Below are 22,448 nucleotides of genomic sequence, written 5' to 3' on the forward strand. Positions count from 1 at the left end.
CAATTTGTGCTGTAAAGAGCAGAAAAATATCTGTCATAAAAAAATAACAAAGTATCCTCATTATACACAGACAAGAGTGTAAACAAATTTATGTATAAACAAGCCCTGCTTTTCCTTGCTTTTTTCAATCCGAATTTACCTGTCTTCAACGTCATGGAATTCGAGCTAGCACAATAACTAGGTCAGTATTTTTCTATGTCGCAAAATCAAGTTATTCTCAACTCAGACTCGGTGCACCGTTTTCGTTAAAGTGCAAAAGTTCCTCTCAAAACTTGCACACATGTTTATGAGCTCAGGCAAAGACTGTTCATTCTGCCAACATTCAAGAGGCAGATTAAATTTCCAACCCTATCCTATGACTACCCGCTTGACAAATTAAAACTAAACTCTGCAGTGACTTGTGTATGCAAGCAGTTTGCGGTCATATTTGGTTCAGACTTTGCATTTTTAAAATGCAATCTTGGACGGAATTGTAAAGTTCAAACCAGATTTTTAGGGTTGACTCGTAGATAAGATAATAAAAAAAAATAACCTATTTAGAGCTTTTTGAAACGATGCTAAAAAAACGACGTATTGATTTAAAAAGAAAATTCAGCTAATGTTTTTGGTGAGTATATAAGTGGATATATACTATTGTAGACAACAGGTGATCTTATCGCTAAAGAGCGAACTCTTCCAGACAATGTATTTCCCATTTAAACAAAAACAATTCTATTAAATAGACAAACTATTCCCAGACATATCTTGCATGACTAGTTATAATTATATTTAATAAGATTCATCAAAAATAATAAAAAAATATATGTACCCTTACTTAAAATATATACAAAAAAATGTGTGCCCTTGTTGTAGCAATAAATGCTTTATCTATCTATCTACATATGTAGGTATTCATTTGTTGTTCAACTAATAATTATTAGCCTTGTCTAAAGGCGGCTGTTAGCTATGTAATATATGCCCTGATGTAATTATCAAATTTCAATAGGTACCAGCTTCCGATATAGACTATCCGTAATTATCTAATTACACACTATAGTCTGGATGACCCAATTTCATGACTCGTGGCAAAGAGAATAGATAGTTACATAGGTCTTTGCTCGTGGTAAGAAATATTACATTACGGATTTACTTTGTACATGTTAAGATATACCTATATACTTACAGAATGCTCTTTAATATAATGAAAAACATTCAGTAAACATTAAACCCATGTCTGTGAAAGAAAAGTACTGACAAGCTGCCTAATAGGGGCTGTAGTTATCCAGAATAATTTTAATATCAGTGGAATTATGCTCATGACATGCACGTTGCAAAAAGCAAGTGAATTATACACTCGTTATAGTTCTTTTTTTTTAGCATTAGAAATAAGGTAAACAATCTTGATGTGTCTTTTAATTGAAAAACACGTTTTAAAAATAAGTCACAGCAAATATGTAACAAATATGAATCTAACACGATCATTTATATTCTTCTGCTTTCATAAGTAATAGTTACTGATTTTTAATAGGCGTTTTTTAATTAAAAGACATGTCAAGATCAAGATCGCTTACCTTCTTTCTAATGCTAAAAAAAACGAACTATAATAGGTACAGCAGGTCAACATTCTACAATATCCTTAAAGGCGCTTACTAAGGCATCTTGGTTAGGTACTGTTGCTACAGTAGAAAGTGCTTCTAATATAGAACACATTTTCAAAAATACCCCGCTTTCCAACGGTCTGACTCGAACTTAAGGCTTCGTTACACAGGCGCGTGTTCCGGCGGGTCGTGAGCGGGGCGTGCCGCTTTGACATAAATAAAACGCTCACACCCCGCTCACGCCCCGCCTGTGTGACGAAGACTTTCTACTGTAGCTGTTGCTACAACCTAACCTAACCTAACCAAGATGCCTTAGGCTGCGGTCGTACTGCAGACGCCGCACGCAGCCGACAACGTCACGTCGCACGCAGCGTCTGAATGGTGTTGGCGGGGGGACGCCGCACGCAGCGAGCGAAAACGACCACTCCCGAGCATTCTCGAACACACCATTCAGACGCTGCGTGCGACGTGACGTTGTCGGCTGCGTGCGGCGTCTGCAGTACGACCGCAGCCTTAGTAAGCGTTGCAGTAGCGTGAGTGCTTGTAAAGTATTGTACAGTCGCCATCAGATATATCGGAGCGGCCAAGGTGCTCACAAATATCTGAACACGCCTCTATTGCCTCGGCCACTCCGATATATCTGGTGGGGACTGTACCAGCCTAAAATACAATTTTCAAATCTTTCGATGTTACCGATGATACCCCAAAGTACGTTACACATGGCACCATCGTCCACACTCTTAACTGTCCATCGGTGAACCTTATGTCTTTTGTAATACGGTCCACTGATGGACAGTTAAGTGTTGCTGTTTGTACCTATGCAACACGTGTCACCAAGTGATTTGACGACGTTGAGGGACTCCGTTCGACATAAGACCTTGTAATTAAGGGTTACATGGGCCATCTTATTTTAAAGTTGTTCTACACTTACTTTTCAAAATTGGGGTTGTTTATGTTATTTCTACTCAGAATCATGAGCACTTTTAATCCTAATAGGGGGAAAAAAAGTGTCCCAAAATTTTCATACATTTTTCGATCTTTCCATTCCGTGACCGCCATACAAAGTCTATGAAAAATGGTAACGGAATGGGAAAAAACCCTTGGGACACTTTTTTTCTCCTATTAGGATAGAAAGAGCTCGTGATTCTGAATAGAAATAACATAGAATTTCACAAATTAAAAATAAAATTTAGGGGACTACTTTAAATAAAATGGCCCACTTAACTGGGAGCCAGAACTCATTTCATATTTCTTGCTTGGTTTACAACTTGAGTCGAAATATTATAGTAATTACTTATTTCCTCTTAAAATAACTCCATACACCTCGGCCTTCTACCAACCTCGTCTGAAATTAGTCACAATAATGTTCTACTTTTAAAAAGTGTCCAAAATGTTAAAGCTAAACGTATCTCGGGCGTATTTACTTCAATATCACGCAGGCGCGGATCCAGCCCTCAAAAAAGGTTGTGGTCACAGGAACCCAAAAATCTTCAAGTACGAGTCATGAACAATCATGACTCTTGAACTTGGAGGATATAATCAAACGGAGACGCCATTTCTGTACAAAACAGTCTGCCGATTTTTGCGGGGGAGGGGAACGTCAAATGTATGCGTAACGTAAAAATAGCCATGTCAGATAAACGTCAGTCCATACATTGTGTATGACCGTTGGCCGCCTATTTTCGACAGAGGGGAAAGCCTGTTAATGGCTACTCCGTTTAGTTGTATCCTCCAAGCTCTTGAACGACCATCCCGATCTCAATAAACCGTGATGACGTCACAAGTCTTTTAGGGGGGTACCTTATGATTCTCCGAGCAATTTTTCGCAGATTATCGATTCACAGACGACATTTTCTAGTTTTGGTTCACATACCGTTCAATTCGCTTATTCGCTGATACGGCTCTAACGATTTCGATGAAATTTGGTATATAGGGGTTTTCGGGGGCGAAAAATCGATCTAGCTAGGTCTTATCTCTGGGAAAACGCGCATTTCCGAGTTATTATATGTTTTCCGAGCGAAGCTCGGTCACCCAGATATTTGTGTTAATTAGCAGAACAATTATTGTAAGGATTTCATTTGGCAGAGTAATCTTCTCGTTTAAGGAACTTTTAGTCGTGATTTTTTTGCCGTTTCTTGCGTAATGGTACAGAACCCTTCGTGCGCGAGTGCGATTCGCACTTGGCCCGTTTTTTTTAAAGATTTCGTTAAGTAGATAGTCTAGTCGACGAGTTCAGGGTGGTGGAAAGTAGAGATACTGCTCATAGAGATACGTGTGATGCCTCATTGAATTCAGAATAATGTCTAGAAATTTCTAACAGTAGTACATGCATTGACATGTTTAAAATACACCATACCTACACCATTATTTTTTTCCAAATTTTTTAATGAATATTTAATACCTTTAAAACATTTTACCTTTTCACGCCAATTAGTTTATGAGATATGTACTGGCCAAAAACGAAATACCATACCTATGTATTTTTTAATGTTAATAATTATAACATTTATAACTTTAGCAATTTTTGATATGCGCTCCGAATACATTTTCTAGACATTATTCCGAATCGAATCAGGTATCACAGTGGGTATCACACGTATTTTTGGGTGCAGTATCTCTATTTTTCATCATTTTGAGCTTGTAGACTAGACTACTAAAAGTACTAAAGTTACAGGTAAATTAGTGATTTAGCAATTGCGTTACTTACAACATTGATTCATTGATGCATAGATAACACTTTTTATACATAGATAAATATAAAAATAAATGCAACGCAACAACGCGGAAAAAAACTCCTAAATACACCAGTAAATTAAAAGCTGGCATTATTAATTTAGGACATTGTACTAATATTTGTGAATGTTTAAGATTTCTAAGACCCCATAAGCTAAAAATAATTGCCCCTGTTAGTAAATAATCCTTATGCTTGCAAATAATTAGGACTCTGTTGTCAGCTGATATTAACTTACGAGAATTTCTAATTCATAGGTACCAGTTGATCACACTACCTACTGTGTTTCAACACTTTCAACCAATAGTTACTCGGGTAATCGTGACAGTTATAATTAGGTACTTATTATAGGTACCAAACGATCAGTCTAGTAAAGTTAACTCGCATATCAATAGGCAGTGAACGCATTCAATAGGTTAATTCGCAATGAAATTCTGCGAAAGGTTCCTCTGCCAAAGCGTCTGTAAAAAAATCGGCTAGTCAGGGAATCGATAGGACATACTATTTAGGGTTGTGGGCATGCCCACCGTGCCCACAACGGTGGATCCGCGCCTGATATCACGAGCTTCATTATCATTACGAAGGCATACTTTTTATTCCCAGAGATTTAAAACCCTCCTCGTAGTCTCGTGTCGTTTTAAACGAAGTAGGTAACGTTTTTTACAAGCCGCGGCAGCGTTTATCGCATAAATCTGTTGGGATATTCTTGGTTTATTTTTTCTGTCATATATCTGTCCCTCTCCCTGGACGTAAAGTTGATAAAAACAGTAATATCAAGCTATTAATTTTCACAACTCGGTACCGTCTCTGAAATTAATTATCACTAGCTGACGCTCGCCCACTCTGACCATAAACGTAGTACGTACCTAAAACAGTTTTCCAGCCATGATGCTTTGACAAACCACAATCCCGGCTAAACTTAAAGTCTAACTGTTTTAGGAACTATGTCGGTGGTCAGTGTGGAAGAGTTTTGTGTTCAACTGATGATTAAATAATAATTCCGAAAACAAAAGTAGTTTCACGCCTCCCCTGCTGACGCCTTCGCCCGTGCCGAATAATCTTTCAGGTCACAGTCTAAATCAGTCAGCCATCGCGTGTGACTAACGTCGAAGCTCCTCACTAAGTATATAAAAAGAAACATGTCGAGCCATTTAAACATACAAAACGTTTGTCATCCGTTTTAATATAAACATAGGTACCAAAACCCGTCTATGATGAACCGCAAATTACGGCCAGGATAAAGATATTCGATTAAAAAAATCTTATACAATTAATCTGGCTTCTTAATCTGAAGGTTATTGTGGCGCAAAAAGGCATGTTTACATCGTTTTCGGTCAGCGCGGGCGAGTAGCATGCGAGCGTTTGCTCATAACCGGCGGCGACACGTACCTACCCTGCTCGCATCGCCATTCTAACTTGTTCTGTGCAATTAATATAAGTTTATAGTAAAACGTAACTAATTTAATCATTATTTTAAAACAAATTTCCACCAAAACAACTTCTGCGATTATTTCTACTGCGCGCGCTTTTATGCTCGGATGATACTTTTTCAAGTTGTCACATATTGTTAAGTAGGAACGAGTATGTGCGGGAGCTCACTTAAAACGGAAATGTTTATCTCGTAAACGTTTACTTACTTGATTGTATAAACATCAAAGTAACAAGTATTCTCAGTTTCTTCCAAACTGCGAGCATTAAATCGTTAAACATACAAAATATCGCCAAGTTGCGCAAATGTTATTTCATCACTAACTAGATTTCATTTGCTCCAATTTACAATTTTATAAGCTTATACATTCATAACAAAAATTTAACAAGTACAGATGCTTGAAGTAGAGGAATATCGTGTAAGAAGCATGTAATGCCGTAAGAAGGGTAATCAATTTTCATGTTACATTACGAGTATCTTGTCCCTGTCACACAATGTTACATAACATTATAACTAATATAACTCCCAGTGTAGGTACATCATTAATTCCATTAAAAATGCATAAATTTAAAATGCCAACCGTTTACCGTTTTGAGATATATCTGTAATTTTAACCGCAGATTTATATGTTTAAAAATCTCTCGGATCCTTTGACAACTAACCTTTGCGTAAGTTTATTTTAGTTTCCTAACTGCTAGTTTTATTTACTATAAAAACTACTACTTATTTGCTCCGATTACCTAACAACTTTCTGAAGTTCCATATTCTAAACACACGTTTTAGTGGCGACTGCAAAGTAAAGCTAAATAAGACTCTGAGGTCGATTCTGTTTCAACATTTGAATGTTGTTACGTTTTTGAAGTGAAAACTTCTTTAGCGGCGCTGTGCACCTTTTGAGGTGGGGAAAAAATGTTAAACTCGGGACATCGTAAGGCGTAAGGCGCAACCCTCTCTTTCTACCGTGTAGCGAAAATGTATGCCTGAGCCTGCTGTTTCGTTTTTATTCACCAAAGAACTTTAGTCATAACGTATCATAATCAGGTCAATTATTTAAAAATGGACTTTTATATTAAGCAATAAAGCTCAATGTTCTAATCTTGTACGGGCTGAAATACGAGGATCTCACAGTTACATTCTTTATATCAGTCCAATATAATTCAATAAAACTACATCTTGATGAACTCTAGTACTGGTGAATAAAACTCAAAATATCATGACCAAATATATTTAGATGCGAGGTCTGCAAGGTAACTTTACAATTTTATTCGAATTTTAAACAATTAACGCTACAAATTTAAGCTCACTAGCCAGCAATTTCGGAACTAAATTTCAATAGATCCTGGGTATTATATTACATAGTGCTGCAGACATTTTGGACTAGTCATTGAGTTTTTACTTCTGTCGGCACTCCCAGAGTGCAACCCGTTGTTTTTTTTATTATTACGACCTTGAGTCAGCGTAAACCGCTTTAACTGTGTGTGTGTGTGTGTGTGTGTGTGCTAACGCTCGGCCATGCTCACGAATGCATGTGTCATCTCATAAGGCATCTCTTTCGCACTTATTAGTGAGATGCTAGCATGAGTTGCATACTCGCGCGCTACACGAATTGCGCGACTTCAAGTATGCGAGAACGTAACACATGCCATCAGACGATTTGATGAAGTAACTTATGAAGTCACGGTCTGATGAAGGTCGTGTGAACATAAGATTAAAACGTTATAATTTTATTATATTCCGAATCAGCCCCTCGACCCGTTATAAAACAGAAGTTTTAGCATACGCCGCACTCGGACGTAGTTCAGAAGTTATAATGGGTTTTGTTCAAGTAAGTTGTATTGAGAGTATCAATGCTAGAAATATGGACTACAGTAGGCGTTAGGTGGGCTATTTCTATAGTTTACTTTAGTTTATTTATTTCATAATGATAAATTACAGTATAAATTATTCTAACGCTAAACATTTTTAATCTATATGAATTTACAATTTACAATTTTATAGTTGGTGAAACTTATTTTTGGGCTAGTTTAATGTACAGTAGGTATATATGGAAGCTTGGAGACATCAAAATGTCCCTATGTTTCATTCCTTAAAATTTATTTGTACTTAATGTTTATTACGTTTCATATTTTATGGTCAAAATAAATTAAGTATTATGTCTTTTATATGTCTTTTACTTTATTTCCACTAAAGCCCATTTTATTTCGCTTATTATAGGACATTAGTATTTGAGTTTTTTGTTTGCCATTAGGATAGGTTTATATCTTTTTCTACTCCAGCACTTAAATGTGTCAATTAAATGACTGACAGTGATATCTAAAGCAATGTCATTTGAATGCTTTGTCTATAGGCTCATAAGATGACTGCTAGCAGTCATCTTATGAGTATAATACAACTGCTTTATTTTTTTTAAAGATACAAGTTCCGATCATCTTGATTGAAAGAGGTATGTTTTCATTTACAATAATAACTCTTTTTTTTTAAATAATAACTAAATTTTTTTTAAATAATAACTCTTTTTTTTAATAATAACTCTTTTTTTTAATAATAACTCTTTTTTTTTTTTTTTTGCTGCAGCTGTCATAGAAAAAGTAATCTATGCAACAGCTCATAATTGGTTCTTAAAATTCTCGGGTCTTTTTTTACAAAACTTGACTACGTCTCGTTTTGTAACTTCGACCCTTGAATTTTAAGAACCCTTATTATATCACTGTTGCATAAACTACTATTGAAAAACAGTGTAAAATAATTCATAACAATATTTTTGATTCATAAATGGTAAATCAATTTCGCTCAGTGTATTTCGAAATAATTCTAGGTAAAGCATAATTACTCAAATATAACATACATCCACTGAAAATTAATGGAACATAAAGTATAATGTACTTATTAAATATAACCTATTAAATTTGTATTCTTTAGTAGGGAAATCAACATCGCTCAGAGCATTATTTCTAGAAAAATTATGGGTAGCGGATTACTTACCCAAATATGTATTAGCGAAAAAGCCGATCGTATAAAACAGTTTAAGTAGGCACAAATACATCAGTTCTACTGAAATCTGAAACTGTAGATACAATATCAGGTGAACATGTAAATCAAGTTAAGCCGTCCTTATCATATTTACCCAGAGGCAAGACTCCTGCTCAAAACAAAACTTATGGTAACAAGAGCAACCCTTATACAGCTTAGTGCGGTTAAGAAGTGTTTTAAGCAATAATCCTATGATAATAGAGGCGACGAAGCTGCAAGCCGCCGACCATATTGTTGGAGCTATAACGTAATCACGACGAAGTTTGGACTGGGACACATTGATAGGGAAATCGACAACAACATATCTACACATATTTTGTACATTTAAACATTTTACTAATCGTAAGTATGGAAACGAATATTATGTGTGTTTTGAATATTATGAATGAGATGAATACCTAATTTTAGAATATTTGCAAGTTGCAACCATCTAGTGAAAAAAACTTTAGGTACATTTTAATGTTGTCTGCTTACGCTAAACCGTATTAATTGCTAATTATCATTGTATGCCCTCCTCTTTAAAAGGGCGCATTTTACATATGAAGGAATGATTATAAAATGAGACAACCAGTCACAAATAAAGTCAATAAATATATTTAAATTACTCCCAAACTCTTATATACGATCCCCATAAAAATTTCATTAGCGCGATGTAGAAATCGCCGCGGTTCCGGCGAAAACTTTTTGTATGATCCGTTTAAGTTATTATATGGAGAAGAACTGGCGATCAGAAGCTAATTTATTATAGTGAAGAGTTTATCTACCTGTTTGAATTAGATAGCCACGGAAATGGATCAATTTATAGAGTAACAGAGTCTTATTAGATTATTAAATTAACTGATGAGATGACGATAGAGATCAGCCAGCCTATTATGGATTGCTTTATCCATCTTTATCCACGTGATAAAATAACTGTCACTGTTTAACACCGTGGGAAAGAAAGTGACGGACACCGTTTTATCACGCTGTCACGTAGACAAGAACGACCATCATATCCGTACAGAGGAGGATAGGGAAGCAGGCCAACGACGGGATTGTAAAATAATTTGTGGCTTTCCATCCTTATGCTTCATGTGCAATAAGGACCTTTTTATCACATTTTTTGTTGAAATTTCTGATGGAATGGTCCTTATTGGATATGTAGCATAAGGACCATTCTGTAATGGATAGCCACATTTTTAGGGTTCCGTAGCCAAATGGCAAAAAACGGAACCCTTATAGATTCGTCATGTCTGTCTGTCCGTCTGTCTGTCCGTCTGTCTGTCCGTCCGTATGTCACAGCCACTTTTCTCCGAAACTATAAGAACTATACTGTTGAAACTTGGTAAGTAGATGTATTCTGTGAACCGCATTAAGATTTTCACACAAAAATAGAAAAAAAACAATAAATTTTTGGGGTTCCCCATACTTCGAACTGAAACTCAAAATTTTTTTTTTCATCAAACCCATACGTGTGGGGTATCTATGGATAGGTCTTCAAAAATGATATTGAGGTTTCTAATATCATTTCTTTCTAAACTGAATAGTTTGCGCGAGAGACACTTCCAAAGTGGTAAAATGTGTGTCCCCCCCCCCCCTAACTTCTAAAATAAGAGAATGATAAAACTAAAAAAAATATATGATGTACATTACCATGTAAACTTCCACCGAAAATTGGTTTGAACGAGATCTAGCAAGTAGTTTTTTTTTAATACGTCATAAATCGCCTAAATACGGAACCCTTCATGGGCGAGTCCGACTCGCACTTGGCCGCTTTTTTTCTGCTGTTATCTCTAAGAGCCAATCGAGTCGTTGATGTGCAAAAGATTTGAACTTAACTCACAAGTTTTTAAATGTCAAGTAAACTTTTATGGCAGATTGTATTCATTTCTGTCCGCCACGCCAGTATGTCCCACAAGGCTCCGGGCCGATCGTTAAATTTTATTTAAGTTTGAAACTCGGTCGGAAGATGTGTTAAACCTCCCATCTGTTCAGCAAAACTGTTATGTTTATTCGTACAGTTATTTTCTATTTTCTCTTATTAGTTTCGGCTTATGGTTTTTAGTGTTATGGTATAGGCCTTATCTATGTTATAACCGCAATCGTCTTTGCAGGTATTTTGGTCGCATTACTTAAGTTTCATGAAGCGTTTAACTGATATCGTCTAAAATTACGATAACGATTTGAGCACTGGTATTTAGCACTGGGCCAACATTCGAACTCGAAAAATTTGATATTAAATTGAATCTCAGTGTATTTCACTCACGGCACAAAGTGCGAGCGAGTTGCAATGTAGAACATATAAAATCTAGATCAGATTTTTAAAGGATGAAAACCATTCCTGGTAGAATAGTGTGTGCAGGTTCAAAACTTGTGGGTCAGGTATTGGTCGCGAGTTCAGACCAAGGCGTGTGCCTCTAGGTATTTATAAAATTACACTCCAACGTATCTTCTTATATCTATTGAACTTAAACTTTTCAGTACAGGTTATAGATATGTTATGTGTGTACATAATATATTCTTGTTATATTTATTTACTCTAAATATAACTCAATTAAGATTTTACTTACTACACATTGAATCTACTATAATATTAATATTCTTTTGCAAAGATGCAACAAGTTCGCTATCGCGCCTTTACGGTGGAATATTAAATTCACTCGCTCAAAAAAACTTGGCTCGTTTATTACAATAACATTTTCGTTAAGTTTTATGTAAAAGAAGATCCTTAGGAAGAACCCCTGCTAGAGTACAGTTCACAAACGATTATTATGATTGCAGGAGAAGTTTTTTAAACGTTTTACGGGTTTTTTAAAAGTTGAGGAAAGGATAATAGATATTCCATTTAATAAACTCTTTGCGTTTACATAAAACGCCAACTTGTACTATATACGAATAAAGCTAGGTCCACACTTATCATTTTGACGTATCGTATTTCCGTAGCTTAACTTAACACCAACGCGTGTCATACGGCGTAAAACTAAGTGTGGATATTTTTGGCGTGTTGTCCTTTTCGATACTATTGCAGCTAACAGATAGGTACCATTATAATGCATAATGGCATCATCTAATAATTACAATTGATTGAACCTAAATTAACAATCAAGCATATAGTTTGATTATAATAATATTAATTATTAACTGTAAGTGACGCCCTGGGCTTCACGGAAATAATTTGTACTTCAGTCAGGCATATCTCACTCCGCGATTTCGTCGCTTTGCTACAGGTAGCTAAAAGTACATCCGTTCCGGCCCCAATTTTGGGGAAAGCCATAAGCCGCGCGTGGCGCTGTCGCCACCTAGCGGCCATATCTGTCCTGATCGTAACAGACGCGTTTTGTTAGAGAGTGAGTCTTCTGTACTTAGTACTATTATTTATTCTGTGGTTCAGTATGAATTTGATAGCTGCAATTTTATTTATGATAATTTAACTTAAACTAGTTTTTTTTATGTTCACATTGTCATAACTGAACTAAAACCCACTCAGCATTGATGTCTTGGTTTTATAGGGACCGTGCACGTTGGAGGGTCTGCCATCTTGTGACCTGAATTGGAAACATAAACAGCTGTACATTGACACTTCACGCCAAAGAAAGTAGTGAAAGTACTGCCCTCTACAGTTTACGTAGGTTTTTTTTATGAATTTTAGGTTCTGCCATGCTGTGGGCTTCATGAGAAGCGTAAATTTGACATTTACACTTCGCGCCAATAAACAGGGGCTCCTGTGCTGCCCCCTACAGTACATACACGTTCCCTAATAGTCTATCATGCCCGTAAAACCTATAATACCATTCTTGCACTCACAAATTTGTTACAATGTGAAAGCAGATATGGGCGTTTTTTTTTTTTTTAATTTGTCCCCTACACTTTCTTTCAAATTTGGGATTTTTTTATGTTATTTCTACTCAGAATCACGAGCTCTTTCTATCCTAATAGGAGAAAAAAGTGTCCTAAGGTTTTTATTTCCATTCCGTCACCATTTTTCATAGACTTTGTATGGCGGTCGCGGAATGGAATGATCGAAAAATGTATGGAAATTTGGGACACTTTTTTTCTCCTATTAGGATAGAAAGAGCTCGTGATTCTGACTAGAAATAACATAAAAAAAATCCCAAATTTGAAAAAAAAAAAAGTGTAGGGTAACTTTAAAAAAAACGCCCATTTGCAACTAAAACGAAAAAGACTCCTTGGGTTCTCGAAAACGGTCATACCAGTTTTTATTCGCTTAGTCACGATCTCAAACAACGTGAGTGAGAATGCAAAAAAAATAACGAAACAGACCAAATATAGCCCCATCAGCAGGCCCGTGGGACGTGATCTTTGCCCTCACCTGGGCACTTGACCCACAATATAGAATATAGACGGGGCGATAATATATTTTGCGCTAAATAAAGCCCCGCCATCTTCCCGTCCGTTACCTTGAGGAAGGCGGGCCACGATAATAGCGAATTTACCAAAAAATATTCACCCCTTTGGTTTCTTCAAATCATTATCTTGAATCTGATTAAAATTGATCACGCTTTCTAAGGGTGTTATCACAGCCACACCAATCGATCGATGTCGATAACAATAATAAATAACATTTGGTGTTAAATAAAATGTCAAGCGCTGGTGGCCTAGCGGTAAGAGCGTGCGACTTGCAATCCGGAGGTCGCGGGTTCGAACCCCGGCTCGTACCAATGAGTTTTTCGGAACTTATGTACGAAATATCATTTGATATTTACCAGTCGCTTTTCGGTGAAGGAAAACATCGTGAGGAAACCGGACTAATCCCAATACGGGCCTAGTTTACCCTCTGGGTTGGAAGGTCAGATGGCAGTCGCTTTCGTAAAAACTAGTGCCCACGCCAATTACTGGGATTAGTTGCCAAGCGGACCCCAGGCTCCTATGAGCCGTGGCAAAATGCCGGGACAACGCGAGGAAGATGATGGTGTTAAATAAAATTTATTTCTCTCTCTGTCTCTGTCTCTCTCTCTGTCTCTGTCTCCCTCTCTCTCTCTCTATCTCTCTCCCTCTCTCTCTCTCTCTCTCTCTCTGTCTCCCTCTCTCTCTCTCTCTGTCAATAATTATATTATCAAGCTGCAAGATACACACACCTGTTGCTAATTAAAATTATTACGATGTTTTTTATTTATTTAAACAGCATATATTTTATTGAGGTTTGATGAGTCAAGTAAATGCAAACATCAGGATTATTTGTTTTAACATCACCACACCACCAGCGGGCTTAGCACGGTTCCATTTTTATCGACTATCACTATGCCCGTCACTTTCGCACTTACATACTTGTTAGAACGTGACAGGCATGGTGATAAACGATAAAAATGCGACCGTGCTACTAGGGCTGGTAAGTAAACGATAAAATTCCGTTAGTTAATCTTAGTATTCGTGGAAGCCCCGGGCCCTGGGAAAAATGTGTCATGTACCTGGAAATCATAGAGCCTTTAATGGTTCTGATGAAAAATACACAGTTCCAGCCTCAAGCTCAAACTTCTGCATAAAAAAAGATGACTAAATAGGCTGGTCATTTTGCCGTATAATATCTAAATGTGCCATATTCATATCTAATCTAATACCTTTAAACGAGCAATTCTTGTTTATATATTATATATATATATATATATATATATATATATATATATATATATATATATATATATATATCGGGGATCTCGGAAACGGCTCTAACGATTTCGATGAAATTTGCTATATGGGGGTTTTTGGGGGCGAAAAATCGAACTAGCTAGGTCTTATCTCTGGGAAAACGCGCATTTTCGAGTTTTTTTATGTTTTCCGAGCGAAGCTCGGTCACCCAGATATTAGAGGGTTAAATATATAGCTATAAAATAAAGGTCAAACGCATCGCAGTTTTCGGGGCCGCGCGGCGCGAAGAGGCCGGCAGTCCCTGGGGGCTCCTGCGACATCGGGCACTAAGCGCCGGATTTAGGGGCCTCCGGGATCTACGTGACATATGGAGCGGAGAATATCGACTTCAGCTGGAAGCCAAGGTACACTAGACATAAACAATTTCTATTATATATTTAACACCTAATGAAATATTTGTGCGACTTATTTTTGAAGTGAAAACTTCTTTAGCGGCGCTGTGCACTTTTTGTGATGGGGAAAAAATGTTAAACTCGCGACAGGTAAGATTCGTAAGACGTAAAACGGACACGTGACCTGATCGAAAAACTGTCAATTAATATAAATATTACAATGTCATTGAGTTTTTCTTTATTGATTTAAATGCCATCTAGTGAGTTTCCCTCTAACTGGTACTAATATAATTCGAGTACTAACAGTGACGCTAGATGGCGTTAACCTCAATTATACATAGTGCTGCAGACATTTTGCACTAGTCATTGAGTTTTCACTTCTGCCGGCACTCCCGGAGTATAACCCGTTGTTTTTATTTTATAAAATAATGTTTTTTTTAATACTTAACCCATTTTTTAATACCGGCTCTAAGACACCCGACAGTACAGTCATGTAGCTTGAAACTGCTTTACAAATTATATAAAGCGACCACGCAACACGCGGGGACGAATCACCTAAGAAAATACACACGACACATAATATTCTCATAAACTTATTACAATACGTTTCTAAACATGATAGGTAGGTATTGCATTTTTACAATATGTAACATGAAGAATGCCACTCACCATTCCCCAAAAACTACTTAAATTTATAACATCAGACTTTTACCCTCGGAACAGGTCGACAAAGCTCGATTGTTTCACCGGGACAACGCTGCACACCGTGACTGACACTACAATACTACCTCGGAATATTTTACACGACACAGCTTCTCTCAGTCGCCCTAATCGTATAAGTACAAGGTTCAATATCGGACTTGTTTTCTGCTATGTTTATTTGTGGAAATAAATACGTCACATGCAGATGTGTACGAGTAAGATAGTTTTTGCCGCACAAAGCCTTTTACAGTTAGTTGGGAAAGCTTTTCAACTGGTTCCGTTTCAGATTGCCTGTTTAAGCCGTCGCAGACTTATGGGATTTACATTGTTCAGTATGTGGAAGGGATGGGATTGTTTTTACCTAAGTGTGACGCAAATGAGGGTAATGTATTTATCAATTATGTATAAATAGGTTTGTTCCTTTCTGCCACTCTAGAGACTAAATATAGTCCGATCCGAGTGTCACTAATGACAAAACAGGAAAAACTGCACAGCTAATATGAAATTTAAAAGGAGATTCCATAAATTGTGCTAAAAAGTAAAAACATACAAACTTACTGTTTATTTTAACCTAAAACTTAGCCATCCTACCAGAGTTTATTTTATTACAAAGACTAGCTGTGCCCGCGGCTCCGCCCGCGTGGAATTCGGTCTGTGTCAGTAAGCTAATTCATCCCTAATTTCTCTTTCTCTCCCCTGGAGGCGGAACTTGAAGTAAAGTTGACAGATGGATACGATTAGCGGACTGAAGTCCAGATAAAATATTTTACAATTAGGTAGGTACTTACCACTAAACAAAACTACACTCCAAAACCAATAGTCCGCCCTTAGTAGTAGTAGTTCGCCCTTATTCCAATATTAGACGTGATTTAAACGACACAGAGTTATAGTAGGTGTATAACGGACCCCTGCGTGGGCGGGCGCGATGTGTAGCCAACGCGCCCAATGAGGTGAAGGGGTGATTTCCCCAAGAGTCGGGTCCGAGTCCGGACGGCCGCTGGCGAGGTTCCTTATAGCAGCGAGGCGGCAACAGAGGGGTTTTAGTGGGTAAACCTGGGGTCTCATTAGCTCACAACAGGGAGTCCCACATAACCATCCCGGCCCGTCCCCGCGCCGGGTGGTATGCTTAAAGCATTTCCCCTCTTAAAAAAAAAAAAAGGTGTATAACGGACAATACAGTACTACTTTTGTATTTTTACGTTCTTGAGTGTACCTATCCAAAACATGTCCATAGCAAATATCATCCAATTCTGTCCTCCAGTCAAATCATTCTGAGCATGAAAAATTAAGATTTATACACATAGAAATCCATACTTCCTAACAAACTTTCGAATTTAGGTCTAATATTATATTAGTTAGAAGTAAGATTACAGGAAAGGAGAATATTATAAATATCAAAAACTTGAGGCCGAGTATTTACACTTTATTTACAGTTATGTTTATGTATGCACAACTAAATATCTACATATATGTATGTACCGGGGATTACTTTTAACAGTGTAAAAAAATGTTTAATTATAAATTGGCCTAAGTCGTAGTCGCTTGGTAGGGTGCCCAGAATGCCATCTTTATTAAAGTAGGGCTTAACCCTTAAAATCGTATTAAAAACGCGAGCGCAGCGAGCGCGAATTTTTTTTGATAGAAAAATAATTGAGAGATGGGAGTAATGTTGTCAGGGACACAGCCGCAATGGTTTACGTGAAACGTTGGTGTGGATATCTAATGCGAAAGCCGAAGGCCGAGCTCCATGTAGGGCCGAAGGCCCGAAGCGTCCAGGCTGTCAGTACTTAAGCACAGAACAATAGTATCAGTATCTAAATGCGAAGGCCGAAGGCCGAGCTCCGCGTAGGGCCAAAGGCCCGAAGCGTCCAGGATGTAAGTGTTTAAGTCGTAGTAGTAGTCGCTCGATAGGGTGCCCAGAATGCCACCTTTATCAAATTAGGCTTAACCTTTAAAATCGTATTAAAAACGCGAGCGTAGCGAGCGCGAATTTTTTTTGATAGAAAAAAAATTAGAGAGGCTATGTCAGGGACATAGCCGCAGTGGTTTACGTGAAATTTTGGTGTGGATATCTAATGCGAAAGCCGAAGGCCGAGCTCCGCGTAGGGCCAAAGGCCTGAAGCGTCCAGGATGTCAGTGCTTAAGTCGTAGTAGTAGTCGCTTGTTTGTTTGTTTGTTTATATGTTTAATTATAAATTGGCCTAAGTCGTAGTCGCTTGGTAGGGTGCCCAGAATGCCACCTTTATCAAAGTAGGCTTAACCTTAAAAGTTAAAAACACGAGCATAGCGAGCGCGAATTTTTTTGATAGAAAAAATTGAGAGAGGCTATGTCAGAGACACCGCCGCAATGGTTGAATTTTGGTGTGGATATCTAATGCGAAAGCCGAAGGCCGAGCTCCGCGTAGGGCCGAAGGCCCGAAGCGTCCTGGATGTCAGTGCTTAATCACAGAACAATAGTATAACTGTCTAAGTGCGAAGGCCGAAGGCCGAGCTCCGCGTAGGGAGGAAGGCCCGAAGCGTCCAGGCTGTCAGTGCTTAAACACAGAACAATAGTATTAATGTAGGTTAATGTGTGTGCTGGGCTCTCCAGTACCCGCTGATGCACCGCAGTACTTACCGTCGAGCGCGTCTGTCGTGCGAATCCGCTGAGCGGTCAACCGTTCTTCGCACTGCGTGAACGTCTCCGATTCTTCCTCAGATTCCTGAGACCGTGCTACCTTGTAACCTCAATACGTTGCGAGAATTTTGCGAAAAATTCGTTTTTTTCGGATAGGTATGGTAACGCGTTTAAAATGCAAGTCCCAAATTGTTTGACGTTTACAATTACTTAATACCTATTTAAAAACTTTCGCGTTTCGAACACATATTAACTCACATTTATAGACGGGCGGGCCTATCTCGAAATTTATTTTATTACCTTTATTTACCGACGTTTCGACACAGGTTTCACTGGTCATGGTCGCGGCTAACTGATGTCCCAACAAAATGTCAAAACAGAGATTTGTGCAACTACCCGACGAAAAGTGTATGAAAAAGTTTGGGGTAGACATCATATTTTCAAACCACCCACTTCACATAATGTTAATTATTGTCAATAAACCCGCGCTAGACCCGTCTATAAATGTGATTTAATATGTATTTGCAAAGACGTTTGACATTGACTAAGAAAAATGTTGTTTTTTTTACAAAGTACATTCACAAAAAAAAAGTGTGCACCACTTTCTTAAGTTAGCGCCATAAGATTCAGGTGCAAACATAACTTAATTGAGTGTAGTGGCCACCCCCCCTTTTAGGGGTTGAATTTTTCTAGCCTAAAATAGGGCCAGGGAGTTTCTTGACAGATTAGTAAAGTTTGCATCAAAATCCGTTCAGCCGTTTTCACGTGATGCGCGGTCAAATAAACAGACAAACAGATAAACAGATAAACAGACAAACAGACAAACAGACAAAAATTCTAAAAACTGTTGGAACGTGTTCTGTTATCGATTCTAAGTATCCCCAACCAACTTTTTTTCGAATATCTTCCATGTACAGACTTTCGACCCTCTTCAGCTTTATTATATGTATAGATAATGTTTCATGAAACAGCGAGTAACTTTGTAACGCCTTTGTTCAGTTATCAAAATACCTACTTCGCTGTGTACTGAACGTGGAAACCATTTAGTGCGGCACTAAAACTAGGCTCGGGGTTAGGGGTAAGTCAGGAGATACTAGAGGTTTTATTCTATTTTAGGCCTACTTGTACATACTTAAACACCATTGAATACGGGGTATACTCGTAGGTATTTGTTTTGGCACGTTCCCGAATATGTCGGCACAATTACACATGCCTAGGGTTTGCACGACGGATCCGAAATGTATGGGAAGATCCGCGGATCCGGATCCAGATCCGGATAATTGCATACATTTCGGATCCGGATTGCAAACCCTACACATGCCATTTTCACGGAATAACTGATGTTCGCTTCTATTTTTATCGGGAATTCGCCAAAATACAGTGTTCATGGTACATACTCAGTTTTCAATAGTAATCAATATGCGAGTTTTTAGTTGTTTTTCCAAGAATATTTTATACAGAATATTCAGATTTTTATCCAATTACAGATTTTGTACAAGTTTCGTACAGATTTTTATCATTGTCAGATTTTTGACCAGGACCAAACTAACTTTGAACCAAAGTAGTCTTAAATGTTGATTTCGGACCTGTATATTTAAGCGACAGAGAAGGAGGAAATCTGCGACGCCATAATGTAGTCCAGGAAGATGTCGTTGAATAAATAAATCGCGGAATAAATTATTGTTGTTCCCATGCATATTTTATAAAGTATTTGACTGTTATTTTGACTCTGCAACAACCAAATACAACCAAACTTTGCCAAAGTTGATCTAACTGTTGAACAAATAGCAATAAGCGTAATCGCATATGCTTTTCGTTGTTTGTTAAGGTAAAACTTTGGCTGCCAGACCCATCATCTATTGTACCATTTGTACCACACAAAAACTGTTGGCGCTTCGCATAAAATGTAGTCGTTTTACTGCTGTTCCCGCTAAACTTGTAAATATAACGACCACCAAACGCCTTGACTGAACGATTCTCCTTTATTATTTCAGATAACATTCTCTACTTTTAGTAGTGCGTAAATAAATAGTTAAAGGATTCAGACAAACCATATACAGTGAAACCTGGTTAAGTGGACCTGGATAAGTGAGAAACCTCTACAGCTGGGACTCATGGTGCGGTCCCGACACTGAATTACCTCTGTTAGTGAGATAAAACGAACCTCTATAACTGGGATTAGTTGTTGTGATTTTATAGTCACATTTACCTCTATAATTGAGACAGAGAGTGTATTTTACCTCTTTTACTGAGACTATCTTTATAAGATTACATTTTCCTAATTGTTTTTTTAGAATTGTATAGGGATTGACCTCTGTATCTGGGGTACCTAATGATTCTCCGAGAAACTTTTAGCAGATTATCGATTCGCCGACAACGATTCGCCGAACATCGTTTCGCAGAGTCATTTATTTGTAAATGTAACTTTTGGTCGACTAACGTTACGTAAACTCTTGGTTCACATACAGTTCAGTTCGCTTGTGTGTAAATTAGCTGAACTATTATCGGACGATTTCCATTTGGCAGAGAAACTGTTTCGTTTAAGCAATGTTTAGTCGAATAATGTTTCACATTATACATATAATTTTTTATTTTCGCAACAAAAGGATGATATAAAATATTATCATTTTTTAATTAAATGCTTTAAGTAGGTATACATATATGTATATAAAGTAAGTTACGAAGAAATAGCGAATATGTAGTGTCAGACTCGTCGTAAGGCTACAATTGCACTACATCAAATTGGTGGATTTCGGGAGGAAATGCTTGAGTTACTTTAGAAAATACCGAAATCATAATACACATGCCTTTAAAAATTTAGGAGTTCTGTCAATTCCTAATGGATTCCAACATCAGATCAGAACCAAAATGATTATGGGAATACCACGAACGTAACTTACTCAAATCGGACCAGTAATCGCTGAACATATTACTTAAAGTAAATCATCATCATTATCATCAAAACAATCATCATCATCAGGTACACTTCATCAAAATATTTGAACTCTCACCTTAGTTTATAACTATTTCGATTAAAATTTAGTTCTTTCTTCGGAAGTGTGATGAAAAACATTGTGTGTAACTCCGGGGGTAAGAATATTCTAAGTTCTGCTAGTCAATAATATGCCAAATGAACATTCGACCTATTGTGTTTCGACCAATGGTTTCTCGGGTAATTATGACAGTTACTAAATGATTATTCTACGAATAGTAAATATGCGTATCAATGTTCTGCTTATTGACTACACTCGCAAACGACTATTATGCGTAATGAGATTCGGCCAATCGTTACTCTGCCAAACAACCCGTCGGCGAATCGTTGTCGGCGAAACAAAAATCGGCGTAATTTTTCTCGGGATATCAATAGGGCACCCTGTATCTGAGATAATGTCAATCTATGACCTCTCTAACTTGGACTTTATTGAACAATTTTCGTATTCTTACTAACTCTTAGTCTATCTACAAATTCCGCATTTGCTCAATTGTGTCTAAACGACTTTAAGTTTCATTTAGTTACTTTATGTAGTTAAAACTATCGAAACTAAAGCTGAAATATTGATAAGTAACACGAATAAACAAATTTTCATTTAATAGATTTCTAAGACGCAATGAAGTCCGTATCAAATTTAATTGTAAAAATCTATCCTTAGGAGAATCATTCAAAATAAATTCAAAGGAATATTTAAATAGACTAAAAATATTTAGGGACAAGGATTATTTTACCTTATGGATTTTTAAAGATAATTACCTAAATACCTTATTAACCACCTCTATAACTGAAATATATCCTCTATTCTCACCTCTATTAATGGGACCCTCTGTAAATGAGACAGAAATTTATTTGTACCTGGCTAACTGAGAGCCTGGGTAAGTGGAATACCTCTTTAAGTGAGACAAATCTGCTCGTCCCTTGAAGTCTCACTTATCCAGGTTTCACTGTAATATATAAAGAGGCTTCTGGTGACCGGGGCAAGGTGAGATTACTAGTCGTTTTTAGATAAAAAGATAAAAGATTTTTTATTCGTGACGATCACAAAACATGTACGAACATGTACAGACAACAACAGCAAGAACAGAAGAGAACAATAAGTGTGCATCAAGAAATGGACCCAACTCAGCATAATGCTAGCTATAAAGCCAGCGCTGGTCTTCCGTAGGGCCCATTCGGTGATGCCACGACAGATAACACAAAAAGATACATATTAAAACCAATGTTTACTATATCACACAGCGAATAAGTATCGCCATTTATCGGGGCAATACGGCCAGTAATATTGTGACTAAATACTTAAATTACCTATAAATAAAAAGAATTAACGGTTAACACATTGATGGCGGATAGGTAGGTATTATATATTTAGTAATGGGATGTCGTTAACACCCTTTG

The sequence above is a fragment of the Cydia amplana genome, chromosome 4 (genome assembly GCF_948474715.1).
Source record: "Cydia amplana chromosome 4, ilCydAmpl1.1, whole genome shotgun sequence".
In the NCBI taxonomy this organism is placed as follows: Eukaryota; Metazoa; Arthropoda; class Insecta; order Lepidoptera; family Tortricidae; genus Cydia; species Cydia amplana.